Genomic DNA, 22,769 nt, shown 5'->3' with positions numbered 1-22,769 from the left:
AGAGGGCAGACCCAGTAGCCTGCCACCAACCAGCGTTGTGGCCCCATGGAGCATAAACTGGACTAGATGGCACTGCCCAGCTCTGAAGTTCTGGGACTAGGAAATCTTGCCCAGCTGGGCTGCAGGGAACTTCCCCCGCCCTCTGTGGCCTGTGGGAAGAAAGATGAAGGTGACACATACAGGTGGCCCAGAACAGCAGGTGTGTCTGATGTGGGGGTGTGCTGGGTGTCCTTCATTTGCTCCTCCAGACTCCCCCTCCGCCCTTCTCCACCTGCTCTGGCCTTGGAGGCAAATCCTTGGACCAGGTCAACCTGGCTCGCTTGCCTTCTGGTTCCATTTGGTCTTTGTACCAAGCACCTAATTTCCTAAGTGACAGGACTGTCTTGTTATTCATAATGAGCTCCTCTTGAACATACCTGAGTTCATGCTAATGAGCCCACTCACATTGCAACCCCTAAATAGCTTCAGGATGGGGCTGTCACCAGAGAAGAGAACCAGGGAACGTTCAGCCCTAACCCCTGATCTCCAGAGAAGGCAGTAAGGCTAAGAGGGATAGAGAGCATCCAGGTTGGTGAATATATTGATGTGCTGGGAGGGGGTGCACCAGAGAGGGCATGGAAGTGCTGTGTCATGTCCCACGCCCTTACTCTGCCCTATGTATCTCTTCCATTGGCTATTCCTGGGTTTCCCCACTTATCTTATAGGGATATGTTCCAAGACTCCCCAGGGTATGCCTGAAATCACAGATAGTACCAAACTTCATATGTACTATGTTTTTACCTATACATACATACCTATGACGAAGTTTAATTTATAAATTAGGCACAGTGAGAGACTAGCAATAACTAATAATAAACTAGAACAATTATGAGAATATAATTTAACTAGAGGCCCGGTGCATGAAATTCGTGCGCGGGTAGGTCCCTAGGCCTGGCCAGCAATCAGGGCTGATCAGGTTCCCCCCTTCCCTGCCTCCCCGCCTCCTCCTTCTCTTGCTCCCTCAGTGCCCTGCTACTGTTGCTCGTTGCCCGCCATGTTCCACGCCACTCCCTGGTGGTCAGCGCAGGTCATTGCGAGAGACCAAACTCCTGTTCTCCCAGTCGAACTCCGAAAGGGACACTTTATGTATTAGCCTTTTATAAATATTGATAAAAGTTATGTGAATGTGATATCTCAATCTCTCTCTCTCTCTCTCTCTCTCTCTCTCTCTCTCTCTCCTCTCTCAAAATATCTGATTGTGCTGTACTCACGCTCCTTCTGTGATTATGTGAGATGATAAAATGCCTAACGATGAGATGCAGGGAGGTGAGTGACTGTCGGCACTGTGACATAGCCTCAGGCTGCTGTAAGGGTTCTTTACTGGAGGTCCAGCTGAAAAGTCTCTCTTTCACTTTATCCTCTTCACGTCCTCCCTCCCGCCCTCCCTCATTTTCTATAAGGTCTCATTCATCCATTTTCTCACATGTCTTTCGGTTTCATAGGCTTTCTCTCATCAATCACTATTCTATTTATTTCAACTACATCTAAAACCTTTATTTATCCTCTTTTCTCTCTTAACATCCATCTCTATTTGTGTGTCAATGGTGCTGAAAACTGAACAGATAACAAATTGCTTCAAGTCAGAGCAGAGACCTTCTGCTGAGTTTCTTCTTAGCTCTAAGGTATGGCAGGGCCTGTGTCCTATCTATTTGTATTGTCTGTCTTGTCTCCTTGGTTTCCGTGTAAGGGTCCTGAGAAACAGCCCACAGCCTCTGGAGCCCATTTTCCTGCCAGGCCCTGGCTGCAGGGCTCAGTAAATGGGTGTAGAGCGATTGATGTCTCCTCCCCTCCCCCACATGGACTTCTACCCTTCACTGCCTGTGCAAGTCCATCAGCTTGGGTATCAGCACAGCCAAAGGTGGCTTGAGTAGGCTTTACACCTAAAAATTTCCGTTGTCACCCCAAACAGAAATACACTAAGTAAAAAGAACGCCATTTAGCAAATACCAGCTTCAAACAAATCACTAGACATTTACTATTTGAATCACCAGTTCTCCACCTGAGTTCTTCCTACATAGAAGCTCTGGACTGACCCCTGGTCTAGGAAGATCTTCCCTCCATTCTCTGACTATTCATAATATTTATGCATTTACCAAAGATAAATTTTTTTGAGTCATAGTTAAGTGTCAAGTGTTAGTTAGGAGCCAGTGACCCAGAGAAGATGACCAGCCGGGCCTTGTCCTTGAGGAAGTGATGGCCTGACAAAAGAGAATGACAAGTATACCAATACATTTAAACTGGAAAATATATTTTAGTGAGCACATCCTGTGTGTCCAGGCTGTTTCAGGTGCGGGGGCCATGGTGGAAAACAACAAACCAGCATTATAACGGGAGAAGCACTTACAGTGTGTACCCACTGCTGCAGGTTGGGCTCCCCAAGGGAGTGGACTCCAAGGTGGAGTTCTGTGTTCAGGATGCTTATCTGGGAATGCTCTGGGATTAACACCTGTGGAAAGGAGGGGAAAGCCCAATTGGACAGAGAGAGGAGTCCAGCTACAAAGCAGACCCAATCATAGCATCTGCAAAACCCACGGGAATCTGGAGCAAAAGAACCCCATGTCAGAGGTGCCCTGTTTGGGGTCAAATGACTGGGCCACTATGGCCCACCATGATCAGTGATTGGATGTGGGCCACAGCAGGAAGGGTGTGACCTTGGGCGAGGCGGCTCTGTGCAGCTGAGGTGATTCCTGGAGGGGCTGCCAGTTGGAGGCTGTCTGCCCTCCTGCTGCAGGGCCACCAGCGCTTCATTCAAGGAAGACCTGGGGCCTTCAAAGAGGCTCTGAATCCTGGCCAGCATCTCTAGGTACAGGTCACTCACTACATGTCAAAGCAGCGTATGGCATCCTTGGCGACTCTGGGAACAGTGAGTTTTATTCTGCTTCCTTATAGCTCTCATCCTAGCTCAGTGGTTCTCAACCTTCCTAATGTCGCGACCCTTTAATACAGTCCCTCATGTTGTGGTGACCCCCAACCATAAAATTATTTTCGTTGCTACTTCATAACTGTAATTTTGCTACTGTTATGAATCGTAATGTAAATATCTGATATGCAGGATGTATTTTCATTGTTACAAATTGAACTTAATTAAAGCATAGTGATTAATCACAAAAACAGTATGTAATTATGTATGTGTTTTCCGATGGTCTTAGGCGACCCCTGTGAAAGGGTTGTTTGATCCCCAAAGGGGTTGCGACCCACAGGTTGAGAACCGCTGTCCTAGCTCCTCTCTGCAGTCTCAGCATGTCACAGCTGCCTCTTCCCCAGGACACCCTTCCAGTTTCAGAGGACGGCTCCTACATCTTTTCTCACCCACTTCCACCCCCATGGTCCTCAACCTTCCTCAGATGACTGGTTTTCTGACCCTCACCATCTGGAAGCGACCCAGCATCTCACTGTCCCTCCTACTGGGTGATGCTTAGAGCCTCACTTGACCCCAGGCTGTGCTCCTTCCTCTCCTGGGCAGCCTGGCTCCTCCCACAGCCAGCTTAGCCTGCATCTGGTCTGTATTAAACATGAGGAACTGTATTAAAGGGTCGCGGCATTAGGAAGGTTGAGAACCACTGAGCTAGGATGAGAGTTATAAGGAAGCAGAATAAAACTCAGTTTCCAGAGTCGCCATACGCTGCTTTTACAGGTAGTGAGTGACCTGTACCTAGAGATGCTGGCCAGGATTCAGAGCCTCTTTGAAGGCCCCGGGTCTTCCTTGAATGAAGCTTCACTCCTCCTGGGGCATGATGTGGGGACCTGGGGGAGGGCAAGCACTTTCCCCCACCTCCTCAAGGTAGTCAGGGTCACCCAAAGCCTGCTGAACCACCCCTGGATCCCAGGGGGTGACAGCAAGTAAGGGGGACATTATTCCCAATGGACTAGGTTAGAAAAAGACACCCATGCTCCTTGGGTCCCCCAAAACCTCCTGGGGTGATGTGCCCAGGGCTCGCCCTTGCCGCCATGACCAAACCCAAGGTTTCTGAGAACAGGCTGGGCCCTGGCCGAGCGCCTCGGGTGCTGATATCAACGGCCTGGCCTTTGAGAGGACGCAGTGCTTTCCTGCATGAAATCAAGGGCTCTGTTGGAACAGAACTGCTCACAGTTAAAGGCTTTAAAAGGAAGACAAAATACCACATCATCTCCTCTTTGGGTGTGATGTTTGGTGTGGGGTGCAGGTCTTTGGCTCTGTGGCAGGTCGTGTCCTTGCAGGGACGGGGGTGTGACTGTGTGGAAGCTTTTCTTTATAAATGGCTCCTGGTCGCGGCCTGGGAGAGCACAGCGCCTGCCTGAACGTCTGGCCTGGAGAATCCATCAGGGCTGTGCCATGACGCCTGTGGCGGAGAATGTGCCTTCCTGCCCCATGTGCCCTCCCCGCTGCCCGCGGGGCGGCAGGCAGGAGCCGAGGTGGAAATCCGCCTATCTCAGGGGTGCGGCTATGGGAAAGCTGCTGGATGCCGGCTTGTGGGGCTCCTATTCCCCAAGAGTGTCAAAGTCACAGTGGTTTTCCAAGCTCCCCAACACCCCTTTGAAGGGGTCTCCCGATCATTTTGTCACCCTCTCAGCAGGTGGGCCTCTGACCCCTGACTCAGTGTGATCCAGAACTTCCTCAGGCTCCAGCTGGCAAAGTAGGAAAGAGGCCACCCTGGCCCCGGGCCTGTGGTCCCCATGGCAGAAATAGAATGAAGGCTCTGGACTCAGAGTGCCCTGTTCTCAGCCCGGGCCCCTGAACTGTGTGCCCAGGCCCCACCTCTGCTTCCAAAGGCCCAGGAATCTCAGGATGGAGGGACCTTGTAGGTGATCCGGGGTATTCTCTCTCACACCTCATCTAATGATTTACCTTTTATTCAATACTTACTAAATGCCAGACTCCGTACTGGCTGATTAGCTAGGAGTTATTAGTCCTGTTTTCAAATGAGAGCCACAGGGCTCAGAAAGGTTGAGGTATTTGCCTTGCTCAGTGTCCCCCTGCCTTTAAAAAGCATTGAAGAGGACTAGACTCTATAGCAGTGATGGCAAACCTTTTGAGCTCGGCGTGTCAGCATTTTGAAAAACTCTAACTTAACTCTGGTGCCGTGTCACATATAGAGATTTTTTGATATTTGCAACCATAGTAAAACAAAGATTTATATTTTTGATATTTATTTTATACTAGAGGCTCAGTGCACAAAAAATTGTGCACTGGCGGGGGAGGGGGGGGGTCCCTCAGCCCGGCCTGTGCCCTCTCACAGTCTGGGATCCCTCAGGGGATGACCACCTGCTGGCTTAGGCCTGCTCCCTGGGGGATCGGGCCTAACCTGGCAATCAGACATCCCTCTGGCAGCCCAGGAACTCTCGGGGATGTCCACTTGCCAGCGGGCAGCAGGCCTAAGCTGCAGTCGGACATCCTTAGCGCTGCTGAGGAGGCGTGAGAGGCTCCTGCCATCACCGCTGTGCTGGCAGCCATCAGCCTGGCTTGTGGCTGAGCAGAGCTCCCTCTGTGGGAGCGCACTGACCACCAGGGGGCAACTCCTACATTGAGCATCGGCCCCCTGGTGGTCAGTGTGTGTCATAGTGACCAGTCATTCCCAGTTGTTCTGCTGTTAGAGTCAATTTGCATATTACCCTTTTATTATATAGGATAGAGGCCTGGTGCACAGGTGGGGGCCTGCTGGTTTGCCCTGAACGGTGTCCCGGATCAGGGTGGGGGTCCCGCTGGGGTGCCTGGCCAGCCTGGGTGAGGGGCTGAGGGCTGCTTGCAGGCTGGCCAAGCCCCCCAGCGGGGACCCTCACCCCATGGGGGTGTAGCCAGCCTGGGTGAGGGTCTGAGGGCTGTTTTCAGGTTGGCCATGCCCCCCGGTGACCCAAGCCCCCAGCCTCTCCTTTTTTTCTTTTTTTCCTGGGATTTATTTATCTTTTATAATTGAAATTTTGTAGCCTTGAGCGGAGCCCAGGGCCGGCCAGGGCAGGAAGGAAGCTTGGCTTCCTCCATCGCCGGGGGCAACCCAAGCCTCCTGCTTGCTCCAGCTCCATGGCTGCCACCATCTTAGTTGGGTGAATTTGCATACTCACTCCTGATTGGCTTGTGGGTGTGGCTTGAGCATAGCAGAGGGATAGATAATTTGCATATTTCTCTTTTATTATATAGGATATTTAAATGCCATTTAACAAAGAAAAATCAACCAAAAAAATGAGTTCACGTGTCACCTCTGACACACATGTCATAGGTTTGCCATCACTACTCTATAGCCATCTGATTCCAAATTTCATTCTTTTTCTGTCTTTCTGTGCTGTCTCCCTCTGCACTGCCCCTAAAACACCCCAGTGATGGGGACTCACTGCATCCTGAGGGCACCCATTCGGCCTCTGTGCCTGCACTCCTTACAGTGAGCTGAAGTCTTCCTGAAGGTCCCACCACCTGGTCCTAGTTCAAAGCCTTGGAGCCTCAAAATACAAACCTGTGCTCTCAGGCCTCATGGCAGCCTCCCAGTGCCTGACGAAGGCCCCACTACCCTCATCTTCTGCCTCTGGTCCTGGAACATGTCAAATGGCTGGAGGCTGGGGACCCCTCAGGCTACTTGCTCCCTTGGGCAACTTGCTTTATGTTTTAGTGTTATATTTACTTGTATTATTAAGCGGGGTTTTTAAAACTCTAAATGTAATCCATGAACCTAGTTTAAAATATCCAAATAGCAAAAGTCTCCCCCATCCTAATCCAAACCCAGTGCATTCCTCAGAGGAAGCCTCTGCTAAATAAAAATTTTATTTTTATTTCTTCAATTATAATTTCTATTATAATTTTTTAAAACACAAATGTACCTTGACTTTTTGGCTTATCCTGTTGGCTGCTCTTTGTGGAGGATTAGGAATCAGCACACTCATACTACCTCTCCCCTCTCCACATCCTTATCACCTCCCAATTAATTTAGTTGTATTACTCTTTTTAGCTCTTGTACTGGTTGCTCGTTACTATCAGCAATCTACCTAAAAATCTGTCTTGACTTACGCACTTTATACAGCCTTCGTGAGCTCCTCACTGAAAAGCTGAGGAAATCAGGGAACCTTTCCTTTGCTACCTCTCTCCCTCTGTTTTATTATACTATTTTTTTACAATTTCAAGGGTTGTAACAGTTGCACGCTGTCCCTTAGCTGTAAGTAAATGTTTCACATTGTGTCCATAATGTCTTATGATTGAAAACCAATGAACAGCACTGTGCCTATATGAACATATTCATTAGAGATCCCAATAATAGGACTGGATCTACAGAGGAGGAGAAAATGTCATTCACTGTCAGGACACTTTCACCATCCTAAGGAGGCTTTGCTATGAAGCAGAGTCAAGTAAAGTCTCATAATTCCCTTTTAGCTTTCTTCACTTCTTCTGAGGCAATTCCAGCTATATTTTTCTTGTCCCTCATGCCATCCTTTTTTAAAATTCATTTTCAGTTTGCTGAGAGTACTTCCTCAAAATCTGTTTTCAGCAGTGGTTCCCAACCTTCTGGCCCTTTATTTTTTATTTTTTATATTTTTAAATATTCTATTGATTTTTCACAGAGAAGAAGGGAGAGGGACAGAGAGCTAGAAACATCGATGAGAGAGAAACATCGACCAGCTGCCTCCTGCACACCCCCCACTGGGGATGTGCCCGCAACCAAGGCACACGCCCCTGATCGGAATCGAACCTGGGACCCCCCAGTCCGCAGGCCGACGCTCCATCCACTGAGCCAAACCGGTTCGGCCCTTCTGGCCCTTTAAATACAGTTCCTCATGTTGTGGTGACCCCCAACCATAAAATTATTTTTGTTGCTACTTCATAACTGTAATGTTGCTACTGTTATGAATCGTAATGTAAATATCTGATATGCAGGATGGTCTTAGGCGACCCCTGTGAAAGGGTCGTTCGACCGCCAAAGGGGTCACGACCCACAGGTTGAGAACCTCTGATTTAGAGTGTACGACTGGCAACTGGTTATAGGCTGAAAACTGGCCTCCCAAAAGAAATTCCTAACTTAATCCCAGAGACCTGTAAATGTCACTTTATATGGCAAAATCGGGGTCTTTGCAGATCTAATTAAGTTAAAGATTTTTGAGATGAGATTATTCTGGGTTATCCAAATGCAATCATCATAAGTGTCCTTATAAGTGAGGCAGGTGAGCCCTAGCCAGTTTGGCTCAGTGGATAGAGCGTCAGCCTGCAGACCAAAGGGTCCCAGGTTTGATTCTGGTCAAGAGCACCTGTCTTGGTTGCAGGCTCCTCCTCGGCCCAGGCCCTGGTTGGGGCTTGTGCAGGAGGCAACCAATCGATGTGTTTCTCTCACATCAATGTTTCTCTCTCTTTCCCTCTTTCTTCCACTCTCCCTAAAAATCAATGGAAAAATATCCTCAGGTGAGGTTTAACAGAAAGAGAGAGAGAGAGAGAGAGAGAGAGAGAGAGAGAGAGAGAGAGAGATCCCACACAGACATAGAGCAGAAGGAGATATAAAGATGGAACAGATTTGAAAATACTGGCCTTACAGACTGGAGTGATACAGCCACAAACAAGGAATGCCAGCTCCTTCAGAAGCTGGAAAAGGCAAGAAAGGGTTTTCTCCCCACAACCTCCAGAGGGAATGTGGCCTTGCCAACACCTTGATTTCACCCCAGTGCTACTGACTACAGACTTCTGTCCTCTAAAATGGTGAGAAAATAAATTTGTGGCTTTTTTAAGGCATCAAGTTTGTGGTAATTTGTTACAGCAGCACTAGCAAACTAATACAGTAATATTATAATTTCCTCTAAAAATGACTATCCTGGGTGCCATTCTGTTGTTGATAGTTTAGCTAAGTATAAAATTCTATATTCTATACTAAAAACCATGTTTCTCAGAACTTTGAGAACTTTACACCATGGGCTTCTAGCATGCAATATAGCTAATAAGAAGACAGCTCATACCTGTTGAATCTTGTTACTTTTCAAGGTACCAATTTTTTTTTGTTCTGTTAGCTTTTGATTTTTGTCTTTATTCTTAGAGTTCTGTCATTCCAAGAGACTATGTCTGGATATTGGTCTTTAATTCATAAATCATCTTAACACTCTGAGGACTGCTTCAATCTGAAGACTCCAACTTTCTTCAGTTCAGGAAATGTTTCTCCTATTTTTTTAATGTCCAGTTTCTGTTAAACCTCCAGTTGGACAAAGTTTGAACCTTCTGATTTATCTTCCATGTCTCTTGACTTTTATCTGATATTTTATCTTTTTGTATTTTTGCTCCATATTTTGGCAATTTCCTTTTCAAATTACCAATTTGATTCTCAGTCTTGTCCATTACACTATTCAGCTTATCCCATTGAATTTTTAATTTCATCAGTCACATTTTGAAAATTTAGATCCTTGTTCTTATTCTCAGATGACTTAATATTTGAGAAACAAGTCTGCTCTTGTTTATGGATGTAATATCATCTTGATCTCTCTGAGGACACTTGCATATCAAAGCATTTTGATACTTTGTAAATATCAAAAGTATAATTTTAAAAAATGTTTTTACTGGTTTCTTGAATTATGCTTGATTTTACAGGGTTATTTATGACTTTAGCATTCCAAAGAGGTCACAAGGAAGTAGGCCGAAGGGTGTGAATTCAGAAAACTCACCCCCAGGGAAAGCTGATGTGCATATAGGTTATGATTCACTGGAACAGACTATCTCCAAGGTCATGCTTTGTAATTGTGCTCCATAAACCAGCAGTATTAGCATCATTTGGGAACTTGTTAGAAATGCAGAATCTCAGACCTGCTCCAGATGTTCTAAATCAGAATCTGCATTTTAACAAGATCTCAGTCATTAATAAGTTCTTTAGACTCTGAGGAGCACTGCTTTATGGGAGATCATGAGGCATTGTGGTATATTCAGATGTAACCTCCAGAGTCTAATAGATCTAAACTTGAAGCTCAACTCTGTCACTTAATTAATTCATAAGCGCATTAAAATTGGAGAGATATGGATGTTTAGCATTTAGCACAGTACCTGGTCACTGGCAGAGGCTCAATAAATGTTATTCCATTCCTCACCTACTTCTTCAAAAATTCTTTCCCAGGTCTGAGATTCTTCAGCAGGAATGTTTTTGTTCTTCTTCTGTCCGTAAAGCAGCTGATTTTGTTGTTGTTAATCCTCACCCGAGGATATTTTTCCATTGATTTTTTTTTTTTTTTGAGAGTGGAAGGGAGAGGGAGAGGGAGAGGGAGAGGGAGAGGGAGAGGGAGAGAGAGAGAGAGAGAGAGAGAGAGAGAGAAAGAGAGAGAGAAAGAGAGAGAGAAACATGGATGTGAGAGAGACACCTCAATTAGTTGTCTCATGCACACGCCCTGACCAGGGCCAGGAATGGAGCCTGCAACTGAGGTACATGCCCTTGACCGGAATTGAACTTGGGACTCTTCAGTCTATGGGCCAATGCTCCATCTGCTGAGCCAAACTGGCTAGGGCAGGAAAGCAGCTGATTAATCACACTCTTTGATCTTTCCCATCTCTGGTACTCTCAGAGTTGCACCGTTAAGTCACTCTCTCTAGCACCCTCACAAATGACAGCTTCTGGTCTCACTTGTAAAACCTAATAGCAAAATGCTTTTGATATGCAGGCTACTTTGAAGTTAACCCAATCTATATTCCAGAGTTAAAAAGATGTTCTGCATCATGGCTCTTTCTCACATGAACCCAAAGTGTCCGTTGAAAAGCCAGCTGTGCTCTCTGCTCTACTGGCTCCATTTCCCCTTGGTTCCATTTGACGTTCCCTGGAGAAGCCTGGGAAATCAATCCCGTGTCAGGAGATGATGACACAATCCTGTGGCTGTGATTCAGGTTGAGGACACCTTGAATTCACCACCAACTCCCTCTTATGGAGCTCACAGTAAACTTCCTCCAGGACTTTCTAATTTGTCTTCACTACCTTCTCCTTACCTCTCCCCCTCCCCCACCCCAAAAAACCCAAGTTAGAGGTAGGAATATCTGTCTCTGCTTTACAAATGAGAAAACAAATGCGGAGAAATTGGGACACCTTTTTTAAAAAAAGACACACACACAGAGTCTTGATGCCTAAGTCTTCTTACCATATTCTGTGTCTCAAGAAAACTAGAAGAAACCCAGCCTCCAGCAGCTACTAACCATCAGAGATTATTAACCAGCCAGCATGCCCTCCCCACCAATTCAGGCCCTTTGGAAGTCACCATCTGCAGTTGGTTTCACAAGTGGATTTTATCAAACATTCGAAAAATAATTAATACCTATCCTTCTCAAATCATTCCTAATAATTCTGGAGGAGGGAAGACTCCCAAGCTCATTTTAGGAGGCCAGCATTATCCTAATTCCAAAACCAGATAATGACACTGCAAAGAAAGATAATTATAGGCCAATATCCCTGATGAACACAGATGCTAAAATCCTCAGAAAATATTAGCAAATTGGATGCAGCAATACGTTAAAAAGATCATACATGATGATCAAGTGGAATTTATTCCTGAGATGCAAGGTTGGTACAATATCAGCAAATCAATTAACATGATACATCACATAAACAAAATGAAAGATTAAAATCACAGGATCATATCAATAGATGTAGAAAAAATATTTGATAAAATCCAGCACCTCTTTATGATACAAAAAAAACCTCAGTAAAGTGGGGATTTAAGGAACATACCTCCACATAATAAAAGCCATATATCTCAAACGCATAGCCAACATTATACTCAACAGGCAAAAACTAAAAGCATTGCTCTTAAGTTCGGGAATAAGACAGGGATGTCCACTTTCACCACTCTTATTTGACATAGTACTGGAAGTCCTAACTACAGCAATCAGACAAGAAGAAATACAAGGCATTCAAATTGGAAAGGAAGAAGTAAAAAAGTCATTATTTGCAAATGGCATGATACCATACATAGAAAACCTTGAAGATTCCACCAAAAAACTACTAGAACTGATAAATGAACTCAGTAAAGTGGCAGGATACAAAATTAATATTCAAAAATTGGTGGCATTTTTATATACTAACAATAAACCATCAGAAAGAGAAACTAAGAAAACAACCCGTTTACAATTGCAACAACAACAAAAAATAAGGTACCTAAGGTACCTAGGAATAAATTTAACCTAGGATGTAAAAGACTTGTACTCAGAAACTTATAAAAGACTGAAAAAAGAAATTTAAGAAGACACAAATAAGTGGGAGCATATACTGTGCTCGTGGACAGGAAGAATTAACATCATTAAAATGTTCATACTACCCAAAGCAATCTATAGATTCAACACAATTCCTATTAAAATACCAATGGTGTATTTCACAGAACTAGAACAAACACCCCAAACTTTATAAAGAACTATAGAAGACCTCAAATAGCCTCGGCAATCTTAAGAAAGAAGAGCAAAGTTGGTGGTATCAGGCTACCTGATATCAAAATATACTACAAGGCCATAATAAACAAAAGAGCATGGTACTGGCATAAATACAGACATACTGACCAATGGAACAGCATAGAGAGTCCAGAAATAAACCCACGCCTTTATGGTCAATTAGTATTTGACAAAGGAGGCAAGAACATACAATGGTGTAAAGATAGTCTATTCAACAAATGAAGTTGGGAGAATTGGACAAATACATGCAAAAAAAACCAACACAAAAACTAGCCCTGACCAGTTTGGCTCAGTGGATAGAGCGTCAGCCTGCAGACTGAAGGGTCCCGGGTTCGATTCCAGTCAAGGGCATGTACCTTGGTTGCGGGCACATCCCCAGTAGGGGGTGTGCAGGAGGCAGCTGGTCAATGTTTCTCTCTCATCAATGTTTCTAACTCTCTATCCCTCTCCCTTCTTCTCTGTAAAAAATCAACAAAATATATTTTTTAAAAAATGAAACTAGACCCCCTTCTTACACCATATACAAGAATAAACTCAAAATAGATTAAAGACTTAAATGTAAGACTTGAAACCATAAAAATCCTAGAAGAAAACATAGACAGTAAAATCTCAAACATTTCTTATATATCTCCTCTGGCAAGGGAAACAAAAGAAAAAATAAACAAATAGGACCACATCAAATTAAAAAGTTTTTGCCCAGCAAAGGAAAATAACCACAAACTGAAAAGACAACCCATTAAATGGAAGAACATATTCGCCAATGATATATCTAATAAGGGGTTAATTTCCAAAATTTATAAAGAACTCAGGCAACTTAACACCAGAAAAATAAACAATCAATTTAAAAGTGGACAGAAGACCTGAATAGACACTTCCCCAAGTAAGACATACAGATGACCAATAGACATGAAAAGTTGCTCAACCTCACTGATCATCAGAAAAATGCAAATCAAAACCACAATGAGATATCACCTCACACCTGTCAGAATGGCTATCATGAATAAATCAACAAACAAGTGTTGACACAGATATGAAGAAAAGGGAACCTTTGTGCACTGTTGGTAGGAATGCAGATTAGTGAAACCACTGTGGCAAACAGTGTGGAGTTTCCTCAAAAAATTAAAAATGGAACTGTCTTGTGACCCAGCAATTCCACTTCTGGAATATATCCAAAAAAACCTAAAACACTAATTCAAAAGAATATATGCACCCCTATGTTCACTGCAGCATTATTTACAATAGACAAGATCTGGAAGCAGCAGAAGTACCCATCAGTAGATGAGTGGATAAAAAAGCTGTGGTACATCTACTCCACCGTAAAGAAGGAAACCTTACCTTCTGCGACGTCATGGATAGACAGGGAGAGTATTATGCTGAGTGAAATATGCCAGTCAGAGAAAGACAAGTTCCATAGGATTTCACTTATATGTGGAATCTAATGAACAAAACAAAATAGAAACAGACCTACAGGTATGGAGAACAGAGTGACAGCTGTCAAAGGGGGCTTCGTGTAAAAGGTGAAGGGACTAAGCAGTACACATTTGTAGTTGCAGAACAGCCACAGAGACGCCTGGGGAATATAGTCACTAAAGTGGAGATTACTGGGTTGGAGCCAGCTGGGTGCTTGGGGCAGCGCAGGGACCATTTGGTAGAGTGCAGGGTTTTCCGGCCACTTTGCTGTACATCAGATACAGGTGTGGAATGTTACTTAATGTAAACTGTGGTTGAAAAATATAAAGTAAAATTGGGGGCCAAGGCATAGGAAGTTTGCCAGAAGTAAGAAGTGTCTATAGCAGCGATGGCGAACCTATGACACTTGATTTTTCTTTGTTAAATGGCATTTAAATATATAAAATGAATATCAAACATATAAATCTTTGTTTTACTATGGTTTCAAATATCAAAAAATTTCTATATGTGACGTGGAATGTTATTTAATGTAAACTGTGGTTGAAAAATATAAAGTAAAATTGGGGGCCAAGGCATAGGAAGTTTGCCAGAAGTAAGAAGGAAGAGGAGACACAGTTACCGTAATTTGCAGTTGGTGCAGTTGTTGCAGTTGTCAACTCACAAAATCCAAGATTTTTCTGAACATTTTTAGCATCAATAAGAAGGCTCAAAGAGTAGTAAAATACGAAAGAAACACCAAAGGCAATATTCATACAGACTATCCAATAGCCAGTTAGGAATTACGTGAAGGGAAATTTCCTCTCACATTATGACAAAAATCAGGCCAAAATGTAGAAATCAACCTAGTAATTAATGTCTGAGACATCGATAAAATATAAAACCTTACAGAGAGCCCTAAGTGACTTGGATACACAGTGAGTCACACCAATGGAAGATTAAATAGTCCTTGGCTGTCAATCATATTTAAGGGTGAAGCAGGTTGCCAACTGAAAGTACAGAGAGTGTGTGGCTCGCTGGTGAGGGCTTCCCTGTAAGGTGATCTGGCTGGGCCATCCTTGGAAAATTCCTAATGTCCTTACCTTAGGGGATTTCTCTCTTGGCCGGGCCCTGGAGAAGATTCATCAGCCTCTCCCTGGAGTGTATACCCCTGGCTGCCTGTGTCCTGGGAGCTAAATGAGGAAGAAGGCAGGAGTGTCTGACCATCTACACTTTCACATACTCCTACTGTTTTCAATACAGCACCCCAGCAATCTTCAGCAGGGGTGTGGAATGGACAGGTGTCTGGCTGCCTGGCATAGGGGAGGTAGTCTTGGGATCTATCTGCTTTTAAGATTGACTTGCAACCAATCTTCCTTTTTTGAATGCCACTTGGCTCTCACTCTCAGAAAGTCTAGGTGTTCCTGTTCCCGAGTACCACATAGAATCCCCAAATTGGGTTATTTCTCAACTGTCCCCATAATGGACTTAGTATTCACCTTTAATGAATCTGCCAAGTCCGTCACCACTTATCTACCTGCTTCCCAGCTTCCACATGTTGCTGTTGCCCCCTCTCCTGTGCTGTTTGTGCTTTTATGCCTTTACAAAATCCAATGTGTTATCCTGAACGTTACCAGATAGCAACTCATGTTGAGGAAAAATGCTAGTACTGACTGTACATATCACAGTGCACATCCATTTCTAAGGAAAAAAATGGAATCAGAGGAAAAGAGCACCTTCGGAGGACTGCAGCCCCTGCTGACATCAGACTGCAACCTCGGGAGACCCGAGCCAGAACCGCCCAGCCACACTGCCCCTGACTTCCTGACCCAGAGAAACCTCGAGGCTTACCCAATGAAGCTTGCAGTTTTCAGCATCTCAGGTTTAGACAATTGGTTGTGCAGCAACAGACAAATAACACACCCGCAAATAGTCCACACGCCTCCCCTCTATTTTGAGAAACCAACGAATTCCACTGTGGGGGCAATGGGAACACCCCGGTGGTTACTCTTGCCGCAATTTGTGTGTTTAAGAGCAACGTTTTCCCAACGTGGTGGATTCCTCTGCGAACCCACATTTTCCTGCCCAATGTAAAGTGTTTTGAATGAAATCTGGCCTAGTTCCCATACATATGTTGCTGGAGATGTTCTGGGGTTTTCTCTCTTTTTGGAGGGGCTGGGGCATGCAGACTGGCTCCTGGTTCGTGCTGGAGCTGGGGATGCTGTGAACCTCGACGCAAGGGAGCGAGGGTAAATGCCAAGTGTGAGAGTCACAGCTTCATGAGTCAGGATCTCAGGCCCGGCCAAGACTCAGGTGGCCCCAGACATCCAGACAGCACCATGAGTCTCTCTCAAGGGCTCTGAATCTGCTCCAATTCCTAAGACACAGCAATGTAATAAATCCGCCTTTAGCCATACAGCACACCTTAAGCCTGTGCTGTCCAAAGCTCTTAGATTCTTTACACTGTAAATCACGTCCCATCCCCACCCTGAAGAAGTCTCTTTACCCAGGTAAAAATATTTATAAGACATCTACACTTGGCCAACACGACACTTAGAAAAATGTCAACAGTGATGAAGCGTGTTTTATGCTGTACTCAAGCGGTGGTGCAGATTGGCAAGCAAAACTGTGATTATCATGTCAATCAACAAATATGTTTGGTTTTGGTGTTTGTTTGTTTTTAAGAAACGAACCAGGTTAGTAATATTCTAAAAATGGCAAAGCACCTTCTTTACCCAACTGTACCCCAGCTACCCCACACCCATACACACACCCAACACGGTGATCATTTGCAAAATAAATAAACATGACACCGTTTTTGCATTCAGTATTGAGATTCTAACAAGGACGGGATGTGACCATGTTCTTTGGTTGTGCTCCATAAAGTCGGATTTTGCCTGCTCCGGTACGCCCTCTCCTCCCACCCCACCCACAGCTGCTCTCAGAGTTCCATGTAGCAAACCAGCAGGTGACACAGCTTCATACCTTCCCGCCCCGCCCCCCGCAGACCACCAGCAGCAAATGGGTACAGCTGCCTCACTCACCTCCTCGCTCTGGCCTTTCCTAGCACCCAGTTGTCTTGCTCAGACTCAGGTCCCCAGCACAGTCATAAACAGTCTTCACTGGGGTTCTTAAGCATCAACTCTTTTCTTCCTGCGAAAGAAAAGACCCTCAGACATCTGAACCCTCCAAAGCTGCTGATGCTTCAAGGACAGGCATCTCCTGTTGGGAATTTCTCCAATGAGATCCTTTGTAAGTTGAAGAGCAAGTTCGCTTCAGCCAAGCCCAGCAAGTTTATTTCGGCCAAGCCAATTCTGCACACACTCGCCCTGGCAGCTGTAACGGCATAAGGACCATCCAGGGCCTCAGTCATGCCTCCACTCCCTAGACCAGGGGTGGGCAAACTTTTTGACTCGAGGGCCACAATGGGTTCTTAAACTGGACCAGAGGGCCGGAACAAAAGCATGGATGGAGTGTTTGTGTAACTAATATAAATTCAAAGTAAACATCATTACATAAAAGGGTACGGTCTTTTTTTTTTTTAGTTTTATTCATTTCAAACGGGCCGGATCTGGCCCGCGGGCTGTAGTTTGCCCACGGCTGCCCTAGACACAGGGTCCACTCTCATCCCCAAGGAGGCCGACTCAGTAACTCCAGCCCTCACATCTCCATCCAGGTGAGTCTGGGTCATCCCAGGGGCTTGCAGTTCATAGAAAGCTGGGAGACCAGTTCACCCAGAGACAATTTGCAGAACTCAACTTCCCAAACAAACCTTTCCTCTCGTTTACGTATGGGGATGTTCATTGGGAATATTTAGCATCACTGATGGGAATGTTAGATTTTGGTAAGTGATGATGAGACACATAGAAAAGTACATTTCAATAGCAGCAACCAAATATCAGCTTTTCTACTGGAATTTTTTAGTTGTTACTGATATTTTGAATGAGATTACCATCCATTGGATGGATCCATCTTCAAAACCATTCAGAGCCTCCAGTCACAACCCACCCAGGACACATTCCCTCATGCCTCATCTCTGTGGGGTCCTCCTCTTCAGTGTCTGTACCCTTGGTTCTGTCAAAGGGTCTTGGCAGCAGCTGTCCGATAAATACAGCTGGCTCTGGTGGGGCCTCATGGTTTCCATGGATTGTGAGAAAACCCCCAGGGTTCTGGGCCACCGACGGGCCTGGCCTGCCAGCTGCTGGGGCTAATGCCCACCCTTGGGGGGAGAGAGTTGGAGAGGACAGCAACCTACCGTCGCCTCCCTTTCTGTCTTCCACTGAAGAGGCTGGAAATGGTGACTGCTTGCTTTCCCAGCTGCCCTTTCATCCACGTGGCCATGGGAGCCAGCCCTGCAGGTCATGGACAAAAGCACAGAGATCTGGTGAGGGGTCTCTGCATGCAGGGGACAGTGGCAGTGAGAGCAGTCCTCCATGGGTACAGGAAGAAGGGCTGCATGGTCTGCAGAGAATTTAAAATAGTGATGGAACTGATTAGAAGCCGGTCTGCTTTTCCTCTCACCAAAGCACGGCAATTCTGAGGACCGGAGTGATGCCATGCTCTCCTGGCTGGGGCAGACCACTTCCCTTGCTACACCCACACCCCCTCCAACCTGAGAGACTTCTGAACATGTGGAGGAGGTGAATCCACAACTATATTAGATGCTGAGATGGAAGTACATGTCAGTTCTAGATGCTGAGATGGAAGTACATGTCAGGCTGCACAAATCACTAAGGGCCACTTTGGGGGAGAGTGATGATTTCCCCTCAGTCAGCCCACGTTCTCTATTTAAGCAGCCTCATTAGTGTGTGCAGTGACCTGGGTCTCTGTCATTTCCTGTCATGAGACATTCAGGGCCTGGGGGAATTCGTGTCCCCTTCTCCTGGCTCTGCTAAAAGGCAGCTGAGAGAAGGAGCCTGTGCTGCTGCCAGTCAGATGCTCACTGGTGCCCGCTGTGCCCTTACCCATCCTCAGCTTCCACCCAGGAGCTCCCTCTCCCTTCAGACTCAGGCCAGGAAACCTTCTAGGCCCGTGGTCGGCAAACTACGGCTCTCGAGCCACATGCGGCTCTTTGGCTTCTTGAGTGTGGCTCTTCCTAAGCCTTAGGAGTACCCTAATTAAGTTAATAACAATGTACCTACCTTTATAGTTTAAGTTGAAAAAAATTTGGCTCTCAAAAGAAATTTCAATCGTTGTACTGTTGATATTTGCCTCTGTTGACTAATGAGTTTGCCGACCACTGTTCTAGGACCACAGTCCCCTGGGCTCCATCAGCAATCTCCGCCTGCACAGCTGGTCTCACATCTCGAGGCAGGGAGGCCCAGTGGGACAAGTCCTGAACTAGGACTTAGAAGACCTGGGCTCTACTGACCTACTGCACTGGTCTTCTGGCCAGCTGTGTGACCCTATCTGAGCCCCAGCTTCCCTGACAGTAAAGCCAGAGGGCCAGACCAGATAATCTCTAGGGAGTTCTCCTCACTCTAACATTTTCCTCTCTTCCCTTCCCTCCCTTCTTTCTTCTCTCTCTCATATATCTGTCTGTGCCTGTTTTACAAAAGCCATAACACTGTACTGCTTTAAATTTGTAAACATGCTTTTAAATTTTTGAGAAAAAATAATTAGTTATATAATTTTTTCTAATGATCTTTTAATGATTCCATTTGTCTTTGCATGAGACTTAGAAACCTCATCTTCAGTGGAATAGAAAAGGATGTGTAACTTCTTAACTACTTCACTCTTAATTTAATCCACTTTGGATTTTAGTAGTTTAAGTCACCTCACAAGTTAGTATGAATCATTAAGGCAGAAGCAGTGCTGCCTCCTGGAGCTGGGTTACTTAGTGACACAGCTTCTAATTTTGCCAAAAGCAGTGCCATACTTGTCCAAATTATTGGGCAACTAGCATCCACCTGAAGTAGATGCCAGTGCTGATGCCTTCGCGGATGCTGAGTCAAACCCTGGGGTTCAGTTAGGCACTGAGCACAGATGGACACAGCACCGCCTACAGCAACACAGCGCTCCAGGGTGATCCAGTCCTCACCAGCTGCAGGAAGAAGCCTGCCCACTGGGACAGAGAGCACGTGGAGAACATCAGAAGCAGAACTCCGGGGAGATAGAGGAAAGATAAAGACCCAGCATCTAGACTGGGGAGCTGGGCAACTGGGCCACCCAGAATGGTGTGAGCTGCTTATCTGGAAATGCTCTGTACTGAGGTCCAGCAGGGCGTCAAGTGCATTGGCCGAGGGGGGCACTTGACTTCTAGTCAACATAGTGCTCTGGGCTGATGGCACCTGCTCCAAACACATGGGAATGCTAAGTAAAATACAGAGAATTCAATTTTCAAGCCCATAGCCAAGATCAGAAACTGAAGAAAGGGATGTGCTAATGACGAGGAGCCTCAGCAGGGATCTGGGTTGAACCACACCCTGCAAACGCCTTAGAGGCTCAGTTGTTTTGTGGCTTTTCTGACGTATCAGACATTATATTGAAAAGAATATATATTTATTATCTTGGATCTTTTAAAAATTAAATTAAGGTATACTTTACATACCGTAAAATGTATCCTTTTTAATGTTGAGGACAACGAGTCTTGACAAACGCATACAGTCATGTAACCACTACCCCAAATGAAGGCATAGAATAGTTCTACCACCTCCAAAATTTCACTCTGGCCTTTACAGTCAAGCTTTTCTCCCACCTCCTGGCCTGACAACCACTGATCTATTTCTGTCTCAATAGTTTTGCTTTTTCTAAAATTTCACATACAGTGTATAGATAGGCTGCAGTTTTAATTCTCACAGAGCTATCCAGGCTGCAGTTCTCAAATAGCAGAGATAATAGAACTGAGATCCTTGAATAAAGCCAGGAGTCAAGAAAAGGTTTTCCTATTTGGGAACAGAGATTAAAAGAACTCTGCCTGTGGACACAAAATATGAGGCACAAAAGGGCGCCTAAAATGGAAATAGTCACCCACGAGATATCTAAACCTCTAGTGTGTGTGGTATAGAGGTATGGGCAGGTATTCTCATGCTACCAGCATGGGGTGAATGTCCTGAGCCTGGAAACTCACATAACAACTGGTCTAGAAACTATTTTCCCTTTAGAGACAGCAGAAGTAACCATAGGAACATCTTCATAATTGAAGCATATGCATGACCCCACAGAAGACAATTTCTCACCCACAGAATTACAGAGCTTGCAAGGAAGTCCAAAGCTGTGAGCAATAATCAGCAGATATATATTTAAAAAACCCAGGTGAGAAAAAAATTATACAGAAATCTAAAGGGACTCCAAAATAACTATGCTTATAGTATTCAAAGAAATTAAAGAAAAAACAGATTTATAAAACAAAGCAAAAAGAGATTATTATAAAAGATTAATGGAAGGATTGAAAAAGATACCAAATAGAAATTTACATAATAAAAGGTATAATAATTCATTATTAAAGATCAGTGATCAGCTTAAACAATTACTAGATCAAACTAAAGGAGGAATTAGTGAATAGGATGATCGAGATAAGGAAATCACAGAGATATAAAATATGAGGAATTAAGCGTTAGATGTGGAGAATAGATTGAGAAGTCACAATATATGATTAGTAGCAGGAGTTCCAGATGTAAAGAATGAACAGACTGGAAAAGAGGTGATATTTCCATAAATAATAGATGAGATTCCTCCAGAGCTTAGGAGAGACATGTGGCCATATATTGGATAAGTACACTAGGCCCCAGACAGAATAAATATAAATTCACATCTACAATAGGATGAAAGTAATCATAAAGGCTAGTTTAGTGAAAATATAGACATCTACAAAAGAATGGCTATCAGATAAATAGCAGTTTTTACCATCAACATAGACAACATAAAACAATGGAATTATACCCTCAGAGGGCTAAGGAAAAATAATTTCCAACATTTCTCTCTCCTTTCTCGATATATTTAACCTTAAGGAGACCAATGCACTTATAAACAAGCTGTTATTTATTTTAGCATGTCCCTTTGCAGAAATGAGCAAGAGAAACATTCCTGTGAGGGATGGAATTTGGTGGAATGGGGCTTACTACGTCCAGATGACCTTGGGACTATGAATCACTCCTAAAATTCCATACCCATTTAAACTATCATTTAAGAGTGAAGCACACAAATACTTTTTTAAAGGATACACTGAGATAGTTTAATCCCAGAGGTTTCCCCTCAAAAGAACTAAAACTACTAAACAATTTCATTTGTAAAAAGAAAAGAAAGAAAATGAGCCCAGAAGAAGAGTAACAACAACAACAACAAAAATTAACTTAAAAGATAAAGATAAGCAAAGAAATCCACAAGATCTAAATAAGTATTTAATCATGATCATCGTCAGTTTGGGGAGGCTTAAAAGCATGAGAGAATGAAAAGCCCAGGATCAGCAAATTCTCACCTCCAGTTGAGGTAGCTCAGCAGGGACAGTTATTAAGCAGGGAAAGAAGGGTAGATACGCTCACCTCCTGCTGTGTGCCTGGGCCCCAGGAAAAAGCGTTACAGGCCTGGATTCAGACACCTCTCTATCCTCCAGCCCCAGCCTCACCCCCCTTCCCCAGCTCCTAGGAGAGGCAGCCCAGAGATGAGCTGGTAGACAAACCTCTGGGCCAGCACTGAGCAGAACCAAGGGATGGGCAGCTGAGCAGATGAAAGGAGACAGGTGCTGCCTGTGCTGAGGGGCCTGCTCCAGACGTCACGCTCCAGTCTTCACACAGGAGTGGCTCATTACAAAAAAGGAAAAGGAAAAAGAAACAGCCCACACCATTCCTCATCAGAGGGCTGCATTCAACAGAGGAAAATTAACTAGAGGAAGCTGATGCTCCGTGGCTGGGAGGATGCCAAGTGGGTCCAGAAACCTCGTCAGTCCTCAGGAGCCAATTAGCCTCACTGATTCCTTCTCTGGCTGGGAAGAACGCTCTGTGGTTTGATTCCCTCCACCTACCTGCCAGGGCCCCTCACTGGGAAATGTCACGTCTGCCAACACTTA

Source organism: Myotis lucifugus, unplaced genomic scaffold (assembly GCF_000147115.1).
Source record: "Myotis lucifugus unplaced genomic scaffold, Myoluc2.0 scaffold_14, whole genome shotgun sequence".
NCBI classification, from domain to species: Eukaryota; Metazoa; Chordata; class Mammalia; order Chiroptera; family Vespertilionidae; genus Myotis; species Myotis lucifugus.
Note: the sequence above shows the minus strand (reverse complement) of the source record.